The sequence below is a fragment of the Triturus cristatus genome, chromosome 6 (assembly GCF_964204655.1).
Source record: "Triturus cristatus chromosome 6, aTriCri1.1, whole genome shotgun sequence".
Lineage (NCBI taxonomy): Eukaryota > Metazoa > Chordata > Amphibia > Caudata > Salamandridae > Triturus > Triturus cristatus.
The window spans coordinates 1,260,092,327-1,260,112,895 of NC_140589.1; positions in this window are offsets into that span (position 1 = coordinate 1,260,092,327).

Genomic DNA, 20,569 nt, shown 5'->3' on the forward strand with positions numbered 1-20,569 from the left:
GCATGATCCGACAGTGCTATAGGGTGAAAGGACACCGAATTCAAACTTTGGACCAGTGCATTACTTACAAAAACATGATCTATACGTGAATAGCTCCTATGGGGGGAGAGAAAAAAGTATAATCCCCTCCGTTGGGATGGAAGGTATGCCAAGCATCTAAAAGACCTAATTCCGAAAACTTCCCTTTTAAGACCTTTGGTAAACTCCCTGTAATAGATCTAATGGGTACTATCTACCTTCGAGTTCCTGGCGAGATTGAAAAACGCCCAGGACAATTATCTTGCCCACCACAAAGCTGCCTAACATAGTTAGAAACAATTTGTAAAAATGGGGGTTGATTGGTAATGGGAGCATAAATTGAGGCAAAACTACAGAGGCATCCCCTACTGCACCCCTTTACCATAACCATTCTCCTCTCCATATCAGTAATACAGCCCTTGGGACTAAATTGAAGTGTTGAGTGAAAAATAAACACCACTCCATGTGCGTAGAGTTTGTGGAAGACTTATTCATCATCGGATATTCCTTGGGCCTCAATCTATGTTCTTCTGAGCATTTCAAATGGGTTTCCTGAAGGGCTACCACGTCATTTCTTGGATCTGTTACATATGTCCTTTTTTATGTCATTTAGCTGGGGAATTAAGACCCTTTACATTCAACATTAGTGTGGTAATTACCAAGTTTCCACCTTAAGGAAAGTGTGATCAAAGGTCCATCAGATTCCATCCTCCTCCCACCTCTTCCTGCCTCCAAGACTGGAAGGATAAAGCACTCCCACCCTGTCCCCCCACACCTCCCTGAGCTTAGCTAATAAGAAGCCCCTGTGTATCTTCATGTAAAACAAATTAAACCCCCAAACTAAATAATAAAATAAAATAATAAAAGGGATCTTGTCATGCGCAAACATAGCCCAATGGGCGTCAAGGCGCCTAATTCCAAATCCAGCTCATAACAAAGCTCCTGCAGCTCAACCTGTGTAAGCTCTGTAAACATGTAAAACACAACATTTCTGCATTTCTAAGATTGTAGTAGGGTAATATCCCTTCTCAGGCGTAATGGTCAAAGTCCACGTAGAAAATTCAATGCTAACATATGAAAATCAGAAAATATGTCATCATCAAAGGCGCGTGTGAGGCAACACAGAAAATAAAGTTCTGAGCATGTGTTGATGAGCTCATAACGAAGTGAGACCAGTCATGGGCAGAATGTTTATCCTCAGTCACCTCATGTTCACGGTGCTATGTACCATCATTCTGGGCACCCCTGAGTCCCAATTAAGCTCCACAGCTGTGGTTTCAAGGTTTCTTCTGTGACTTTGGTTGCATTTGGTTCTGCCTCTGCCTTTCATCCTTCGCTGCTGGCAAGGGGTCAGAGGAGCCTCCTACTCCCCCCTCGACTCTTGGCTCCAAAGTGTGCGGCAAACCCAAAAGCTTTGATGCTTCCAAGAGATCTGAAACATGGTGGAACTTATTATGTAGTTTGGAAGCTAGGCCGAAATGAGAGGTCCAGCGGTATCGAATGTGTCCCTGTTGTAACTTATCAGTAACCAGGCAATATTGTAGGCGATGCGCAAACGTGGCCGGGGCAATGTCACGGAATAACTAGCAGGATGCCCATTAAGATGAGACCTCTTTCACTTTATGTCCAGCTTGAAGGATAGCATCCTTCAACTTGAAGGAGTAGATTTTAATCAGTATATCCCTAGGGAGCTTCTTACCATCATCTTGCAATGGGCCAACTCTGTGTATTCTTTCAATTTTCACTTTGTGATTCGATTCGCTCAGTAATTCTGAAAACAGCCCCAACATGAAGGCCTCACAAACTAGTCCCTCTGTCCCTTCCACCAAGTTACAAATGCGAAAATTATCCCTTTAGGATTCGTTTTCCAAGTCCTAGCATTTAATAATGGAGGCCTGAAGTTGTGCTTCCATGATGCTCGTAGTGTTGTCTACCCGACCTGTGCGTTGCTCCAGCTCTTGCATCTTTGCCTCAATATCGAAGGCCCTGGTGCCCATCGAGTCAACATCCTGCTGGAGGGCAGTCAGGTGGCTATTAATGTCTGATTTAGTGACTCCATGGATGCTGCCATATCTGCTCTCAACTCCTCTCTAAGTTCATGTTTAAAACTTTGTAGGGATGACAGGAAATCCTCTTTTGTTAGTGTCGTTGTGCCTTCCATGTGGGGTCCCAAGGGGAAGATCACGTGATTCCACTGAGACAAAATAGCTAGAAACGTCATTCTGTTGAGTCTTCTTAGGTGGCTTTGAGGCTTCAGAGTGTTGATCAGATTATCATCATGTGTTGCTTCATTTTTCAGCCCAAAGGGATGGAGGGTATCTGGATCTCTTTCCCCGGCTGCACACTATATCGCTGATTTTGCTTCCTCTGGTCTTGGTATCAAAATTTCCAGAACGCCCTTCAGGCACCCCTGATGGCTCCCCCTACTTGCAATGTTCAACACTCCGTCCATCATTTCCTTTGGTTTTTGCTTCCCCCTACAGTACACCACACCTCTCTCATATGTAATTAGGTCTAGATAGCACTGCTCTTCCTGGGTGAGGGGGTTTCATCTCAGGCTCTCACCCCTCTAATAGTTTGTAGTGTGGGGAATCTGCTTGTGCCTCAACCAGAATTGAATTGCAGTCCTGAGGTCTCTGCGGACTCAGGTGAACCAGTCCCGCACCAGAACCTCCACCACATTGCCAAGTAGCTCACCACCTAGGCGGCCTTGACCTTGTTTGCTTTGTTTTATTGATACTGCTAAGTCTCCAGGCATGGGCCAGTCTGCGAAGCACTACTTCATGATCTAAGAGTCAGCGATGGGGCATCAGCCTCACACATCGCTCCCCCCCAGGAGTTCCTTTTGGCCTTTCCATGCTCATGCTTTGCAGTGGGTCCTCAGCTCAGCACTCACTGCATCGCTGTTGCTTCAGCACTGGAGGCGTTGGACCTGCCCCCACCACGTCAGGCTACCATCCCCACCAACCCAGCAGCAACTCAGGCCATCATCCGCTCAAGAGCCAGCCACAGCAGCAACAGCTCCCAGGGTCCTCCAAGTATCCGCTGTTGCCCTACCGGCTCTGGGCAATCGCCATGTGACTTTCCAGCTGTGTAGCTCAAGGAAGGTAAGGTGAGGACTGCTTCCTGTCTTCCCTAGTCCCCCCACTGTCAGAATCTACCAGCGTCGACATAAATGGGAGCATCTCTCTGCTAACCCTGGGCATTGAACTCTGCTCCGCTCATGAGGTTTGTGGAGTTTTCTGCACTCGGAATTACGTGGAGCTCGCAGAGTTCCAAAAACGCGGAGCAGAGTTTTTTCCTTGCTCGCACTCATCAACATCAAGTTGGCAAGAGCGAGCGAGAAAAATCCGCCTCCCAGCGAGTTTTTCCTCATTTGCTATCATCAATGTGAAGTTGGTGAGCGCAAGTGTGGAAAATCAACCTAATGGTGACATTTCTCAATGCGGGCGGTCGGATTTCACATTGCGAGTGGTCACGTATGCTTGCGATTGCTCACGTTGAGAAACCGTCTGTTAGTGTTGAGAATGCTGCCGCTCAAGTAAAAAACTACTCGAGTGGCAGAAAGGAAGCAGCGCCTGCTTACGCTGTGCATGATGCCGTTCCCGATGATTGCACAGTGCAGACAAACACCCGGCACTGAAAATCACCGCAAACGGCTTTTTATATAACGCACTCCGCCACTCGTGTAGCGTGGTAGAGTTTTTTTTGTACTTTGCAGAGTTCCACCTAGCAGAACTCTGCAAACACCCCCCCAGGCTTACTCTCCGCTTTCCAGATAGGCGATTTACTTGAATGTATGACATTACAACGCATACATTTACAATACATGCCTTTACAACGCAGTTTTTTCATCACAACATCCTTTACAATGCATACTTTTACATTGCATGCCATTACATCGCCCATTTTCAGAAACTACCTTTACAATGCATTCCATTACATTGCATTATACCTTTACAACGCATACCATTACAATGCATACCATTACATTGCATTTAAGGTGAGTGTTGGATAGTATAGGGGTATTATTTACTATTCTAACTCCAGTGCGTGCAACAGTAGGGTAAGAGTTGGATAGTGTAGGGGTAAACATTCCTATTCTAACTCCAGTGGGTGCAACAGTAGGGTAAGTGTTGGATAGTGCAGGGGTAAAAATTACTATTCTAACTCCAGTCAGTGCAACAGTAGGGTAAGTGTTGGATAGTGTAAGGATACTATGTGTTGTAATGGTATGAATTGCAATGACTTGCGATGTAATGCCTGTGTTGTAGTGACATGCGTTGTAATGACATGCGTTGTAGTGACATGCGATGTAATGGCTGCACTGTAATGACATGCGATGTAAAGGATGTTGCGATGTAATGACTGCTATGTAAAGGTAGTGAGATGTAATGACTGCGTTGTAAAGGTTGTTTCCCGATTTACTTAGAGGTTACCGTGTGTCTGCCATGCCTCCGATCGGGCCTGTAGCCATGACTACTCCGGCATATTACAGTTGCCACCTCGGAGCCCTCATGGATCACATCCACACAGCCATCTTGGTTGACCATGCCCCCCAAGAATATCATTTTTTATGTATGTAATATAATGTTTAAGAATATTGTTGAATAAAATATTGTTTAATTTAATACCCTGCTTGTGCTGGCCTGCCCTCTGCATTTAGGTTACACCCCATGTATTCTTTCCCATACCCTCCTGCCTGTTGTCTGTGGTCAGCTTACTAGATCTGTCCCCTCCCTTCATTCTCCATTTGAGTGCTGTTGCCTCCTCCCACCTTCCTTATGTGAACAATTGTGCTGCCCCAGCCCATGTAGACCTGCTCTTGCCATCTTGCTGCTCCTGCCACCTCCCTTCTGCCATCTATGGTCAGCTTGCTGCCCCTGCCCATTCTAGCCTGGGTAGTCAGCCTGCTGTCTCTGCCCCTTCCATTCTTTCTGTTCTCCATGTTCATTCTCCTACATCTCTCCCTCCTGATCTCTGTGGCCCATTGTGCTGCCCCTGCTGGCCTGTTATCTGTCTGCGTCATGCTGCCATTGCACAACTCTCTCCTGCGCTCTGTTCGCCATTTGCATGCCCCTGTCTGCTCCTGCCTTCCCATCCTGGTTAGCTAGCTGTTAGTACCCATGCTGGCCTGCCCATTATTGTAAGCTTGCTACCCCTGGAACCCTGTCCCTGCTCTCCATTGTCTGTGTCCATGCTGTTGTGACCTCTCTCCTACCCTCCCTGTTCCATTGCACTGCCATTACCCTTGACGTGTGACCTGCACGTCATTCTCTCTTGAATTCCATTGTTCTTGTGTGCATGTCCACAGTACATTGCACTGCCCTGCCTTTGCCCCTGCTGTCTGCCCTGCCAGGTCAGCTTGCTGTCCCTGCCTCTGCCTCCCTGCCTTTCATTGTCCATGTACGTGCCACTGCTCTTTCTCTTCTGTCCTGCATGTTGCCATTGCTCAAGCCATCTGCCCTGTCTGGTCAGCTTGCTGTCCAGGCCCATGTGTCCCTTCCTCTTATTGTACATGTGATCCGGGTCTGGTGGCTCAGTGGTCTTGCATCCACTGTAGGGGCCTGTGTTTGAACTCATAGTCGCAGGTTCAAATCCCTGCAGATCCACTCAGCCTTTCATCCTTCTGAGCTCGATAAAATGAGTATCATTGATTTGTGTAACAATAAACATATGCTATTCAGTGCCTAGATACCCTTCTGGGTGAACAAGCATTTTAGAAATACACATGCTATGATATTTGTAATTATATGAGTGCCCCTGTTCTCTTTGATCCCCCTACCCCTGCTGTCTGTCCTGCCTGGTCAACTTCTTTTCCCTGCCCCCATCTCTCTACCTTTCATTGTCCCTGTGCATACCCCTACCCTCTCTCTCCTGCCCTCCACAGTTCATCGTGCTCCTGCAGTCTGCCTTGCCCTTCAAGCTTGAATTTACGAAACACCTTCAAATTATTAGAACTTGCGCACCTCCAAACACAGTATAGCCACACTACATTAACTATAACTCGCCACTCCAACACACACTGTGTTCTTACAAATCATGTTTTATTGTAAATCCTATTATTTTAGAAAGTATGACTGTAAGAATTTGGGCTACTGTTTGAGGGGGGTGAATCCCTATCAAAGCAGCAACCACAATTCTTGTCAGGGTGAAGTCATGAGGAAACTCCAAATTTACCTGTGCTCAACCCTCTAGTAGCTTGGCAGAGAACAGTCAGGCTTAACTTAGAGACAATGTGTGAAGTATTTATGAGTGACTTTTAGTTAACGTAGTGTTGCTAGCGAGTTCAATATACTCTGTATGGAGGTGCACCAGTTATAATCATTTGAACGTGTTGCATAAATGATAAGTTGAAGGTATAAATATAAGCTTAGGTAGTCATAGTTAGGATGTAGTTTCCATAGGAAGGGCAATTTCTTTATTTGCTAATAAGTTTGGTGTTGTTTTATGAATCTTCACAAAATTTTAAAAACTAATTTGCCACTTACTTCAACTGCTGTGTTGAGATCCATCAAGCAGGGGCCAAGTAAAAGGGGGGGGGTCCATGTTAATTATCATAGGACACATTAGACACAGCTACTGCTCGAACTGCTGAACAGAATGACACCAAATTTGAGAGAAAGGTAGCTGTTTGTCCAGAAAGCACCCTTTTTGTTCAATTGTATAAATCCATCCAGTAGTTTTGGAGATATTTAAAGAAATTTCCAGTTGCATATCTAGAGATGCAGAGGACCTGTGACCCCTCCCATTCTCATGCTGGTATCTGATTGGCTGCCCACGCTTCAAACCAGGAAGTGTTGGTAGCCATCTTGTGACACGGTTGAACCGAGCCCTAGAAATAACATTTAAAAGATAAAGAAAAGGGGGCAGGGGATAGAAACACCCTGATCCTCTAGGCCTCTTGGGGGGGGGGGCCCACAGCCCCACCCCCTGGCCAAAAAAGCATTTAAAAAACAAAAAAACATAAACGGGAGTCATGCTGGATCCACGACTCCCGCCTAAATTAAAAATAAATTAAGCATGGTGTCCTGTGCTTCATTAAATATAGGGCCCCTGGTGAGCCAGGTCCCAAGGGCAGTTATTATAGTAATGCGGGGTGACCCATGTGGCATCCCCTGTGACTCAGGGACCCCACCTCCCCGGTACAAACATGTGCAAAGTGATGCAGGGACTCGCACAGCCCGGCAGCCCCCGGGACCGCCACCTAACTGGTGCTAATTAATAAATATGTTTTGGTAGGCCCTTATGGCTTCTCCTCAGCCAGGGGACTGCCAACCCCCCGGGGTTTATGTAATTGAGGGCATCATTGACTCCCCTTACCCAGGGACCACCACCTCCCCGGGAATTTTTATTTTTGATATGGGGGCCTCATGGAACCCCGGCCCCGGGGACTACCACCTCCTGAGGGCCAAAGTATTTTTTTTAACAAATGGGAGGGCTATGCGTGGCCACCCTCCCGGGCTATTTCCGACCCCAGGGACCGCCACTTCCACGGGGTACGCCATTACTCAAGGAAGGAGGGGGGCCCCCTCCTGGTGCCTTACATGGCCCTGGGGGCTGCACCCCACCCCAGGACTGACTCCTGCAATGTCCAGGGCTGCCCACCCACTGAATATTACTGTTTGCTATGACTTGGCAGGAGCACCGCTCCAGCCAAGCCATTGCAAACAGTGCTCTGCTTTGAGCAAGAGAGAGAATTTTGCTCTTGCATGCTCAAAGCCGAGCACACTTTGCTTTTTCACACATGGAGATGCATGTTAGAAGCTCTCTATGTGTTAAAGCAATACTGGCGCAGGCAGGAGGCAGGGAGCCGGCAGAGACCGCAGGGGCCTTGAGGATCCCCCAGCGGTCCCCAACCTTTGAAAAGTGGGTCCCCTGGGTGGGACCAGGGCACCCACACTACAGGCAGGGCCCTGGGAGGTGGGGTCCCTGGGCCCAAAATCTGCCTGGGAAGGAGGCGGTGTGATCTCCTCCCTATAAAAATAAAAAGAGAAGGCTGGTTCCAAAGGGAGTTGTCTCCGGGGCTGAAATCGGCTTAGGAAGGGGGGCTGCATGACCCATTGAAAAAGAGCTGGCCTCAGGATGGGGTGCCTGGGGCTGAAAATGGCCCAGGGAAAGCGAGGACACACAGCCCCCTTAATTTAGAAAAAAACTCAAGGAAGTCGCTGGAGGCTGCATCCACTTCATCACCACTCTGCAGATGTGCCTTCTGGCACAGTGGTGGTTGGGGGATGAAGTCCCCTTGGATGCTGAGGGTCTTTGGGGTGCAGAAACCCCTTCTGATACCTCCAGTAAGCCCCAGACAGCGGGATTGCTGAGAGGACTTGGAGGCCACGCCCCTTTTCTTCACCACTCTGCAAACGCAACTCCTGATGCACTTCTGGTTGGGGAATGAAATCCACTTTACTCCTGAGGGCCTCAGGACTAAAGTGGACTTCTTCCCCCAACCAGTAGTGTGCCAGACCAGGAAGCGTGTTTGCAGAGTGTTGTAAAAAGGGTGTGGGGCCTCTGATGACCTCTCAGCAATCCAGCTGTATTTGATTTACTGGAGGTAACAGGAGGGGTAGTTGGCCCCCAAGTACCCTCAATAGCCAAGAGGACGTTATCCCCCTATTAGTAGTGTGCCAGGAGGTGTGTTTGAGGAATGGAGGAGAAAGGAGGCATAGCCTCCCAAAACGTCTCAGCACTCCTGCTGTGTGGGACTTACTGGAGGTAACAGGAGGTGTAGTGGGCCCCCAAGTACATCCTTGGAGGCCAACTACCCCTCCTGTTTGTTACCTCCAGTAAGTCCCACACAGCGGGATTGTGAGAAGGTCTTTGAAGGCCACACCCCCTTCTCCCCCACTCTGCAAACACACCTCCTGGCACACTACTAATAGGGGAGCACTACTGGTTGGGGGATGAAGTCCACTTTACTAAAGAGGGATCTTGGGGGCCAAGAAGCTCTCCTGTTACCTCTACGAAATCTGACACAGTGGGATTTCCGAGAACTCTTTGGCAGCCCAACAAAAAACATTGAAATTCACTTTAAAAACCAAAGGTTACAGGGATGTTATAGATAGGAAATAGATTTTGAAAAATCTTAGGGATTCACTGAAAAAAACAAAGGTTACAGGGATGTTATAGTTAGGCTCAGATTTCACTCGTACCAAAATAGTGAAATTTAACAGTTATAGTTACCTGCGTTGACTATATCTTAAGCCCCTACAATGCACTGCTTATGACCTCACATATTACATCACTCATGACATGGTCAGTGATGACGTCTCAAATGACATCACTGAAGACATCATCCACAGAACCACTCACACATCTACTCTTACCCCCATACAACGTCTTATATGCCCACTCATACACCCACACAACCAGTAACATACCCAATCACAGACATATACCAGTACTCACACACCCACTCACTTTTCCATAGAGCTACTCACATACCCACTCACTCACTCATACAGCCACTCAAACAACCATTTACTTACCCATACAGCCACTCATACAACACGTTACTCATCCATATAGCCAGTGACATAACCACACACTCACCCAAACAGCTAGTCGCATACCTACTTTTTTACCTACAAAGTCACTCTCACACCCACTCAATCACCCAATCACCCCCTCAACACAACCACTCACTCACCCATGACAACCCTCATACATTCACTCACACAACTGCTTACAAAACCATTCAGAGTAGTATCGCTCATTAGTGGTACTTCTAGAATACCACAGTTACTTTGTGTAATATCTTAGTATATATGTTTAACTATCATGAACTCTTACAAAATGCATACACTCACTGGATGGTGTGATCAGTAATGTCATCGGTGATGTCATCAGTGATATCACTGACCATGTCATGAGTGATCTAATATGTGAGTTCATAAGCAGTGTGGGGGCATACATTATAGCTAGCTCAGATAACTATAACTGCCGAATTTCACTGGTTTTATATGAGTGAAATCTGAGGCTAACTATAACATCCCTGTAAGCTATGTTTTTTTCAGTGTATTTCTAAGTTTTTTTAATTCTATTTGCTAACTATAATGTCCCTGTAAGATTTGTTTTTTTCAGTGGAAAAAAAAGATATCTATAGACATATTCACTTCACACTCCCAACCACAGAGGAGATACGCACACTGGTGCAAGATATCAAGTATCCAGGATAAATACGCAACATTTATTAGGGTACCCAACACTGTGCAAAGAAAACAACCTGATGCGTTTTGGCATCTAAAACGCCTTGGTCATGAGTTAATCCTGTGTGTTACAATCACCAATAAGAAGTGTTCTGACAATCAGCACTGGCATCTTAGCTTGGTACAAAAGTACTTCAATTAAGTGGAAAAGGCACAGTTGAACTGTACATTTCTTATACATTCTCATAAATTCAGGCACTGAATGGATAATTGAATCTGATATATCAAAAAATTAAGTCACATGAGGTGCATAAATAAAAATACATAAACGTGTATCAAACTACAAAAGTATCCAGCCCCGGTATCCATAGTACATTAGGGACTGCACATAGCAGCAGGTACCCGCATTGCATGCTTGGAAAGCAGCAATTGTGCACCAGTGGGCTTAATGAAAGCATTTGTAAATGTCATTCAATGAAGGAAACATGCAATAAATAAATGTGCTTTAGTGCACCAGATGCTATGGACCAGAAATCCATGTACTCATAGAAAATCAACAGGCACAGTCATGTAATAAGTCTCACATGTCAAAACCGAACATATCATAAGTAAGATGTCCCTAGAAAGAGGCAAAAGATGCTGCTTAAGACTTACCCACTGTGCATACAGTGCACACATTACATAGCATTAAGCACCAGTTGTCAAACCAAGAAGAAAGAAAATACCAAAGCAAGAAACAGAAGAAATAAATCTGAAAACCAATAGAAAAAAGATATCTTAGCGCTCCTGTGTTCATATCACTCGTTGGACTCAAGGAGCAAGGTTGAAGAAATCAGTCCAGCCCAATGGGCATTCATAGAAAGAAGATATTTTAACATTCTTGCCGTATTAGGACAAAGGCCCCATCTCTGTGTGAACATAAAAACACAAAGAATGAAATCACTAAAACCATATGTACTACTTGTGGAATACATAACATCAAGAACTATCCAAATATATTAAATTAATAAAATGCAAGAGAAATTCTGATGTAAGACATAAGCTGCAAGCAACCAAAGAACATAAGTCAAGGTGGAAATTTCAATGCCCTAACTGTACATACATCTCCTCATCTGAATTCAGACCATAGGTGATGTTGGTGTTGAGTTCAAGAATGTATTTAAATTCAAGCCGTCTCAAAGTGCATGTTCTATTTTGACCTCTGACCATCGCTGAAACCCTGTCAATATCATAGAATTTTAGATCACTTTCATCATTATAGTGTACACCAATATGGTGTGCACAGGATATTGTAGGTATGCATGTTTGATAGCACTCATGTGTTCCACAACCTGTTTTTTACCCGGATGAGTAGTACTTTCTATGTAGTTGTTGTAGTTCTTATTACAGGTAAGCCTGCAAGTAGCAGGCCTAGTGCCTCTACATGTATTTCCACAGAGTTTGAAAAAAACTCTGTGGAAATACTCTACGCTCCCTCTCCCCTCCCAAATTAATAAAAAATTAAAAAAGAAGGCTCTTACTTGTGTGGCTGCCTCCTCCTCTGCCTGGCGGCTCTCATTCCTGCTCGTTGCCGGCCTTCTCCTATGAAAAAACACTATGTTGTGCATCCTGAGTACTGATTCTTGATATCCACTTTCTCTGAATCTTCTAAGCATGGTCTTACACTCTGATTGGAATGGCTGATCTGAGCTGCAATTTCTGCATCCACACAGAAATTCCCCATAGGTAATGCCGTTAATGAGACTCTTTGGGTGACTGCTCTGTGCGTGCAGCAGTGTGTTGCCAGCTGCCCTTTTTCTATGGAGTTTGGAGGTAAATTTTTTGTCAACAACCTCCACCTTAACATCCAAAAATTCCACACTCTCATTACTGGTTACCCCATCATATTTCAGGTTCAAATTGTTATCGTTCAAGTGTTCAATGAACTTTGACACTTGTTCCATGTCCCCTGTCCAAATCAGAAACAGGTTGTCATTATAGCAGACCCACAATACAACATGAGAGCGGAATTCCTTCAATACTCCGGACACCTAATGCTCCCACTACCCCATCAAGAGGTTGTCATAACTGGGAGGAAAACAGGTACCCACCACGGTACCCTGGCTCTGCCTGTAGAGTTAATTGATGAACCAGAGAAAATTGTTTTCTAAACATAATTGAATCATGCTCAGAACCATCACAGTGTGGAACAATGGAAACACTTTTAGGAAATGAATACAACCCATCTTTATGCCTGATGCTGGTGTACAGACTGCTCACTTACAAGATACTCAGGTGGAAATGATCCTCCCAGTGAACAGGAAATATCCTCTGGAGGCAATCTCTACTATCTTGAATATAGGAGGTAAAGACAATACAAATGACCGCAGAAAAAATTCAATGTACCTTGATAGATTTTCCAACAGTGAGCCCCCAGGATGAAGCAATAAGTCTCCCTGGAGGGTTGATAGGGTCCTGTTTAATCCTGGGTAACAGGTACAACATTGGAATGTTGGAAAACTTGTTTCACAAAGATTCATATTCTTCCTATTCAATCAGACCTTGGTCCCTCCAACCTATCAGCAGGTCAAAAAATGTAGCATTCCATTTCTCAACAATCTTTTTTAGACACAATTTCACGATAGTCTCTGTTATTCAGCTGGCAAAATACTTCAAATAAGCGTCCACAGAAAGAATCAAAACATTGCCTTCCTTGTCAGACTGCCTGGTAACAATATTGTGATCCTCCTGTAAAGTCTTGACACCCAGTCTCTCAGCTTTCCTGAGATTTTCAGAATTCCATTTATGTTTTTTAGATAGTTTTTAATATCACAAGTAACTAATACCTCAAAGGTGTCAATCACAAGGGAGGGTGGGATTAAAGGTGGACTTGATCTTGAGTTTGCGAGGTCAGTTTAATCCTAAATCAATATAAATTGTCACAATTATGGGAATTTGTTAGCAGTGTTACCACTGTCTAGATCCAATTCTGCTAGGTCTGCAGCAAATCGACAGCCCCAATATCCAAGTTACTGTAGTGTCTCTTTTAGTGGGAATGGGTCTGTTGTCACCTTTCAATGCAAACCACTTGTGCAGTTTCCTGATGAAATCAAGTAAATCAATTCTGCTTTTATCATAGTTGAACTCGTTCATAGGACATAATGATAGCCACAGTTTTAAGACATTAATATCAGACAAGGATAAGGACTGATTTGATAAATTTACCACAATGGTAGATATCTCCATGATTGTACCATTTTTAGAATGGGTATGGAGGGAATTAACAGAATCTAAAATAACTTCCAGTGACATCCACGCTAGTGAAAATAGGTGAATAAGAATTATTAAATCACAATTAAAACGTCAAGCGAATAGTGACAGAATGTGTAAACAGTCCGTGAAGAAAGTGCTAGACAGTACACAACTGTGGAAGATAGTAAAAAACATGTGACTAATGTTAAATCAAGCGCAAAATAATGCAAGATGTCAATATGTGCCCGTGTTATACAACAAGTGCGAGCAAAAATAAAACGAGCTAAAACGCGGTGCTCGTGTCGCAAATTGCGTTTGATACATGAGGAAAACTTACAAGTGAGGATGTGCAGGAAGTTCAACGAAAGCGATGTGTGAGTTGCTCAAGCAGAGTGTTTGGGATCTATACCAGATATACACAAAAACTGGTAATTAACATAAACAAAGGACTATTAGGCTAGAAAGCTTGAACGCCACAGAAACATGAGCGCCATTTTCAGCTGTCTGTAAACACCTTGAAGGAAAGTACGTGTGTGTAAGTGCTAAACCGAAAACTAGTATACGGTTTCAAAAATGTGCAATAAAGTGATGAAAGTGAGGACGTACGTGTATAAAAATGTGAAAAGTAATAAGCGGAACGTGGCGGTTCCATCTGTAGCAACCAGTCAAAGGGAAACATCCATGTGGGTGGATAGAACATATAAATATGTGAATAAGATAGAACAAGTACATGTGTTCAGTCACATGGTAACGTGAATAAAAATCAAGTGTAGTAGCTGCATGTGGAAAATGTTTTGTTGAACTTCCTCCACATCCTCACTTGTAAGTTTCCTCATGTATCAAACGCAATTTGCGACGCGAGCACCGCGTTTTAGCTTGTTTTATTTGCGCTCGCACTTGTTGTATAACACAGGCACATATTGACATCCTGCATTATTTCGCGCTTGATTTAGCATTAGTCACACGTTTTTTACTATCTTCCACGGTTGTGCACTGTTCTAGCACTTAGTTTCTTCATGGGCTGTTTACACATCCTCTCACTGTTCGCTTGACGTTTTAATTGTGATCTAATAATTCACATTCACCTCTTTTCACTAGCGTGGACGTCACCATTTTTGCACCAATCGGTCTACATATGCACATCATGTTTTATTTCAATTTATATCACGATATTGAGATTATGCCACCTGGTGTACTTGCATAGGGATATGTTATTTTATCGCAATTGTAGTTGCTGACTTTTAGGCACTATATGCTATTTGTTTCTACAGATACCTCCCCGGACGAAGGGCGACCAGCCAGAAATGCATAGGGGAATATATATATATATATGGATGTATAAACGGATAACACCAAATCGATTTGAAACAAATTCCTTTATGAACTCATGAGAATGAATAAAATTGGGAACATGATGTATTGAATAACTGCTTGGGATTACTTTTGTTTAAATAACCACTATTCTGCATCAAGCGGACTTCTAGCTGTGCCCAGGGGGCTGCCACTAAGTTAAGTGGCGCTGCCAATTACTCTTGCATGAAAGACACCATTTTGAGGTCAGACAAATATCAAGCTTGTACCAAAATAAGTAGATTTCTTTTAAAAAAGAACATAAGATACATTAGTAAATTACAAAGTAAAATAACATGTTAAATCATGGAGAAATTTCAACATCATCAAACATGCAAAGGATGAAATGTATGCACAAGAGGACGATAATATTTCAAGTACAATTTTTAAGAGACCTTTACCATCTGATGTAACAGATCAACAAACTATAGCCCAAAGATAGGGACAAATTGAAAAGGATATTTGAACATTTTGTAAAGGCATAAAAATCAAAAGAAGGAAGGAAGAGGGAAATGGAAGACATACCTCAACTTCCTCATTTACAGTGTTACAATCACGAGAGAGTCAACCTCAAGCCATCTATGGTGAGCCCATTGAATATCGGTGAAAGACCTTTTTATTAAAAGGACTCTCAATCACCTTTAAAAATATACATGTAAAAATATACAGATGAACAAGCAAAGGATCTGTTATTAAATTTAGTAGGTGATGAAGCAGAGGATATAAGTGTAACATTTCTTGATTCAGAAAGAAACACATACAAGGACTCATGAAATGTTTGGATGACAGATTTGATCTGCAAACAAATTTAAATTTAGAAAGATATAACGTTTATGTAGCTAGTCAAGTAGAGGTTGAAACTATGGATTAATATAAAACAAGTTTAAGGAAATTAGTGATGTTCTGTGAATTTGAGAAATTTAACAGCAAAGAGGCAATAAACGTAGAATTATACAAGGATATAATTTGCAACAATTTAGGAACATGTTGTTAGAAAAAAACATATGACTTACAAACAATTTAGAGAATGGCACGAACGGAAGCCCGAGAAAAAAAACATGCAACTAACATGGATCAAAGTAGAATAAAAACAATGTAACAAGTTAGACAAATAGTCAAGTTAAAAAAAAATTATGTTATAGGTGTGATTTGAAATTCCCACATTCAAATATATTTCTGGCACAGGGACAAAAATGTCACAAATGCAGATAAAGTGTATGTTGACGGTAAAAAGATAAAAAAATAACGAGAAAGGTTGGAGAAAGCAGCCAAAAGCATATGTCAAGCAAGTGAGACAAATTGGAGTATTAGAAGATGACCACGCACAAGATTCTGAACAAACAGATTCATTATTTGTAATGAACAAGGAAAATGTAAATAAAATGAAAACAAATCGTTCCTTCTACCTAAAAAAGCAGATAAAAAACCGGACCTGGTCAAATACTTGTTGGATCTCAAAAGGTCCCCTTAGTACTTGATAGTGGAGTAATGTGCAATATTTTGTGTGTCACTGTATATGATACAATGAAAGAAAAGCCAGTGCTTCTTTCCTTTAATGTGAGTGTTTTTCAATAGGGAGCTATGGATCCTGTTGCTTGTCTAGGAAACTTTGAAGATCATTTCTCCTATGGAAATGTATCTAGGAAAGAGGAAATGCATATTTTGTAGAGGAAGGTAGTGTCCCCGCTTAATAAGTAATGTCGCAGCTTAAATAATGGAACTACTAGACATGATTTTTAATATTACGACAGAGCATCACATATTAAGAGAATTCCCGAATTTGTTTAAAGGTTTGGGAAAACTAAAGGAAAAACTATTACTCTGCATAAAAATGAAGTGGTTACACCTGTAGCAGAAATGTACAGGAGAGTTCCAATTTATCTGCAAGCTAAGGTAGAAGGAGAAGAAGAATAAATAAATAAATACACTGCTACAACACAATATTATTGAAGTGGAACTGGTTCAACACATTGGGTATCTCCAACAGTAGTAGTTTCCATGAAAAATACAGATAAAATCAGAATATGTGTGAACATGTGAATATCGAATGTGACGACGAAAGGGAGAGAGAGCCATCCTTGACCACATCTGAACGATATGATCAGCAATGTCAATGGAATAATTATATTTTCAAAATTGGATCTTGCTGAAGGGTATCACCAATTAGAATTTGATGAACAATCAAGGTATATAACTACATTTTCCAGTCATTTAGTCTTCTTCCTTTATAAAAGATTGAATTTTGATATGTCCTCAGAGGCAGAAATATTTTAAGAAGTCATAAAAAATTTGATCAATCTAGTTACAAACTCTGTGCAGTATAGTTACAACATACTCGTGTTTGGAAAGACACACAATGAACGTGATCAGGCTTTAGAGCAGTATATCAAAACAAGTGGAAGCTGGACTCACATGAAATGCACAGAAATGTGAGATTAATGAAATGGAACTAACTTTTTATGGGCGCATATTTCCAAAAGAAAGAATGAGGGCAGATCTGATGAAAGTATCATCTTTAAATTCCAATGCATGCCCTAAAGATATATCTAAATTCCGCACATTTCAATGAATGGGCAGTTATTGCTTTCATTACATGAAAGACTATGCTACTATTAGTTCACATCAATGAGATTTAACAAAGAAAGGACAAAAATTCTCTTGGAATGAAAGATGAAAACATGCTTTAAAAAGATTAAAAACATATAAAATTGGCAGCAAATTTGAAATACTTTGATCCAGAGTTATGTCCTGAGTTAACAGTGGATGCAAGCCCTGTAAGATTAGATGCCATTCTTGTGCAACACAAAGTGGGGAGAGAATCACTGCGCTATGTAATCTCTCATGCTAGTGGAAGTTTAACTGATGTACAGACGAAATACTCACAGCCAGAATATATACCATTGATAATTAAATCAGCAGTTACCAAAACAGTTTTGAAAAAGAGCTAATAGATGCAACAATGAAAGATGAATTAACTAAAGAAATGACACAAATAATATTCACAAATAGAGGGACCCATAGAAATAATGCAAAAGGTTTTCAGTCAGGAATAAACAGAAGAGAAGAGAAGTTCTTGCACTGAGAAATGTGCCAGCTGGATTGTCTATAACCCCCTCTGGAATTCTTTTAAGAGGTAATAGAAGTGTTACATCAAGTCTCTTACAGAAATATGTAATTGAGTATAGCGCACAAAATTCATAGAGGAGTATCATTAACAAAGAATGTTCTTCGGGAAAAGTGTGGTTCTCAAGACTTGACAGTCAAGTTAAAGAAATTGTGCAAGCATTTCATTTATGTCAGTGTATCATTAAAGAGAGAAATAGTGAAGAACTGCATATGTCCTAGCTTCCTGATGCAGTGTGGTCTAATTTGCCAGCGGAGTTTTATGGACCATTGGATCTGGGCTAAATCTATTTGGTACAATAGATTCATATTCTCATGTTCTGATTATTATTTATTGTGCCATCTACTTCAGCAGCAGTAGTACTTCCTGTTGTAGACGACATTTTTTGGAAATGGGTATTTTAGAGTTGCTAAAAACAGATAATGGACCACCTTTTTATGGAAGGGAATTTCATAAATTTCTTGACCTCCTGGGAGTGGTTCACAAAATAATTACACAATTGAATGGAATAGTGGAGAGGATAATGGCTATGATCAAGAAATATGTTCTAAGAGCAAAACTATCTCAAATATCTGTGAATCAAGCCCTATGTCAAGTGCTTGGTGATTACCGGAATACACCTCATACATAGATCAACAGGGAAATGTCCTTCAAAATTGATCTTTGGACAGACTCAACAAACAAGATTGCAGCATTTACCTTCAAATCCTCCAAGAGAACATAATAACATAGCAAGAAAGGATAAAAAAATGAAAAAAAGGCTGTAATATTATGCGGAACAAAGGAAACATATTGAAAGATGAAGTTATCAAATAGAGGATCTAGTTTTGGTGAATCAAAAAAAATGATGAAATCTCAGGGTAGATTTCATCCATCACGTTTGAGAATAACAAAAATACGAGGTTCAACAGTTCGTGCTGAGGGTGAGAGCAGACTGAAAACTACAAATAAAACCTATTTTAAAAGAATTGTAACTCAAATTCAAGAAATAGAGACAAACAAAGACAGAATCAACAAGGTATTGCTCTTCAAGATGAAAATTAATTTAGTGGACAAAATCCTTTAACATATGGACAAACGTCTTCTTTGCTGAGAAGAACAAGAGTACCTAACACAAAAACATATTGAACAGTGCTATCCATTTGTTTTTTGTTTACATATGTCATTCATTTTATTTACTTGTTCTCTAGCTGTTTTAAAAAGGGGTGTAAGAAATGTAGCAATATAACTATGGTGTGAATGATGTCATAGTGACTATGACATCAACGGTGGAATGTTGATGTTGAAGATATGGCAGTTGTAATAGCAGTACGGTTATGTTAGGACATAGATGACTGAGCTCCAGGCAGATTCAATACATTTTGAGTGCAGCCACAAAGTGTCTCCATGTTTTGAATCATCACATGAACCATAAATCTCCCCTCCCTGAGCCTAAAAAAGGGAGAGGGGCAGAGTCGCCCCCCTTTGAGCCTTTGAAGGCCCCATGGGATCCCATTCCCAAGGGCCCCCTCAGTGACAGTGTCCCGGGTAGCGCACCCCTGGAACACTGTAGTTTCCCTGCCTGCACTACCATGGGCAGGGATACAAACATTAGCTCCTGAACATGCTCCTGCTGAATGACAGCAACCTTCTGCTCTGATTCCCTGCCACAATCCAGAGGTCAGGGAAACACAGGACATATTGACGGAGCAAGCAGAGATAGCTGCTCCCTCAGGGTCGAGCAATGCCAGAGGGGAGCTGGCTCAGTTTGTGGGGGGCCTGGGGCTCCCCGAGCAGGTCGCAATGTGGTACTAGGTGGGTGCCAGACTGGGCACCAGGAGACCCACCTATATTTAAGGCAGGCTCCAGAGATGGTGGCCATAATAGTTCTGGCGGCAGGACCAAACAACCCCTCTCCCCTTTTTAATAAGATATTGCCTCAGAGGATGGGATCCCCAGGATCTATGAAGCCTCAGGGAGGGGGGCTGCACACTCCTCTCCCCTTTTAATTACCAAAGAGCCCTTGGGATTGGAGCCCAAGTGGCCTAATAAAGTGTGGGGAAAGGGACTGTGTTGCCCCCTCCCCTTTTTCATTGGTTTGGTCCTGGGGGACAGGGTTCCTCAGTCCTGATGAAACACGGGAGAGGGGCCACATGCCATGCTCCCCTTGAAATTCGGCCCTGAAAGATGGGGTCTCTGGGGCTATGATGATTCTTTAATAAGGTTCTTTAATTACAGTGGCACAAAGGGGTTTAAACTGGTAGAAGGTTAGTTGTATCTGAACCATTGGTCTCCATAGATGATCTGACTGGCCAAATCAAAGTAGATGGGCGTATCCTGATTGATTGGCCACATCATGTAAACTATGTTGTGGCAGCCCATACATGCCTGAAAATAAAAACCAAAGGCCAGATAAGGAGGCAGTTTGGGCACACCCTGACCCCTAGGGCAATATGTGGGGGTCAAAATTGAAATCTATATATATATATATACAAATTAATCAAATTAATAAAAAATTGTGGTGAAGGTTTCCACATTGAGACTAAGGGGTGGTTACGATGGTGGAAGGCCTGCAACCGCCAGCCATCCAACGGTGGGCCCTCTGTCATCAGACAGCAATTTTCCCCCACCAAATTAGGATGGCGAGGGAATAGGACCGCAACCGTGGTGGGTGCATAGACCGCCCGCCATGGATCCGCCACAGGCAATCATTCCAATT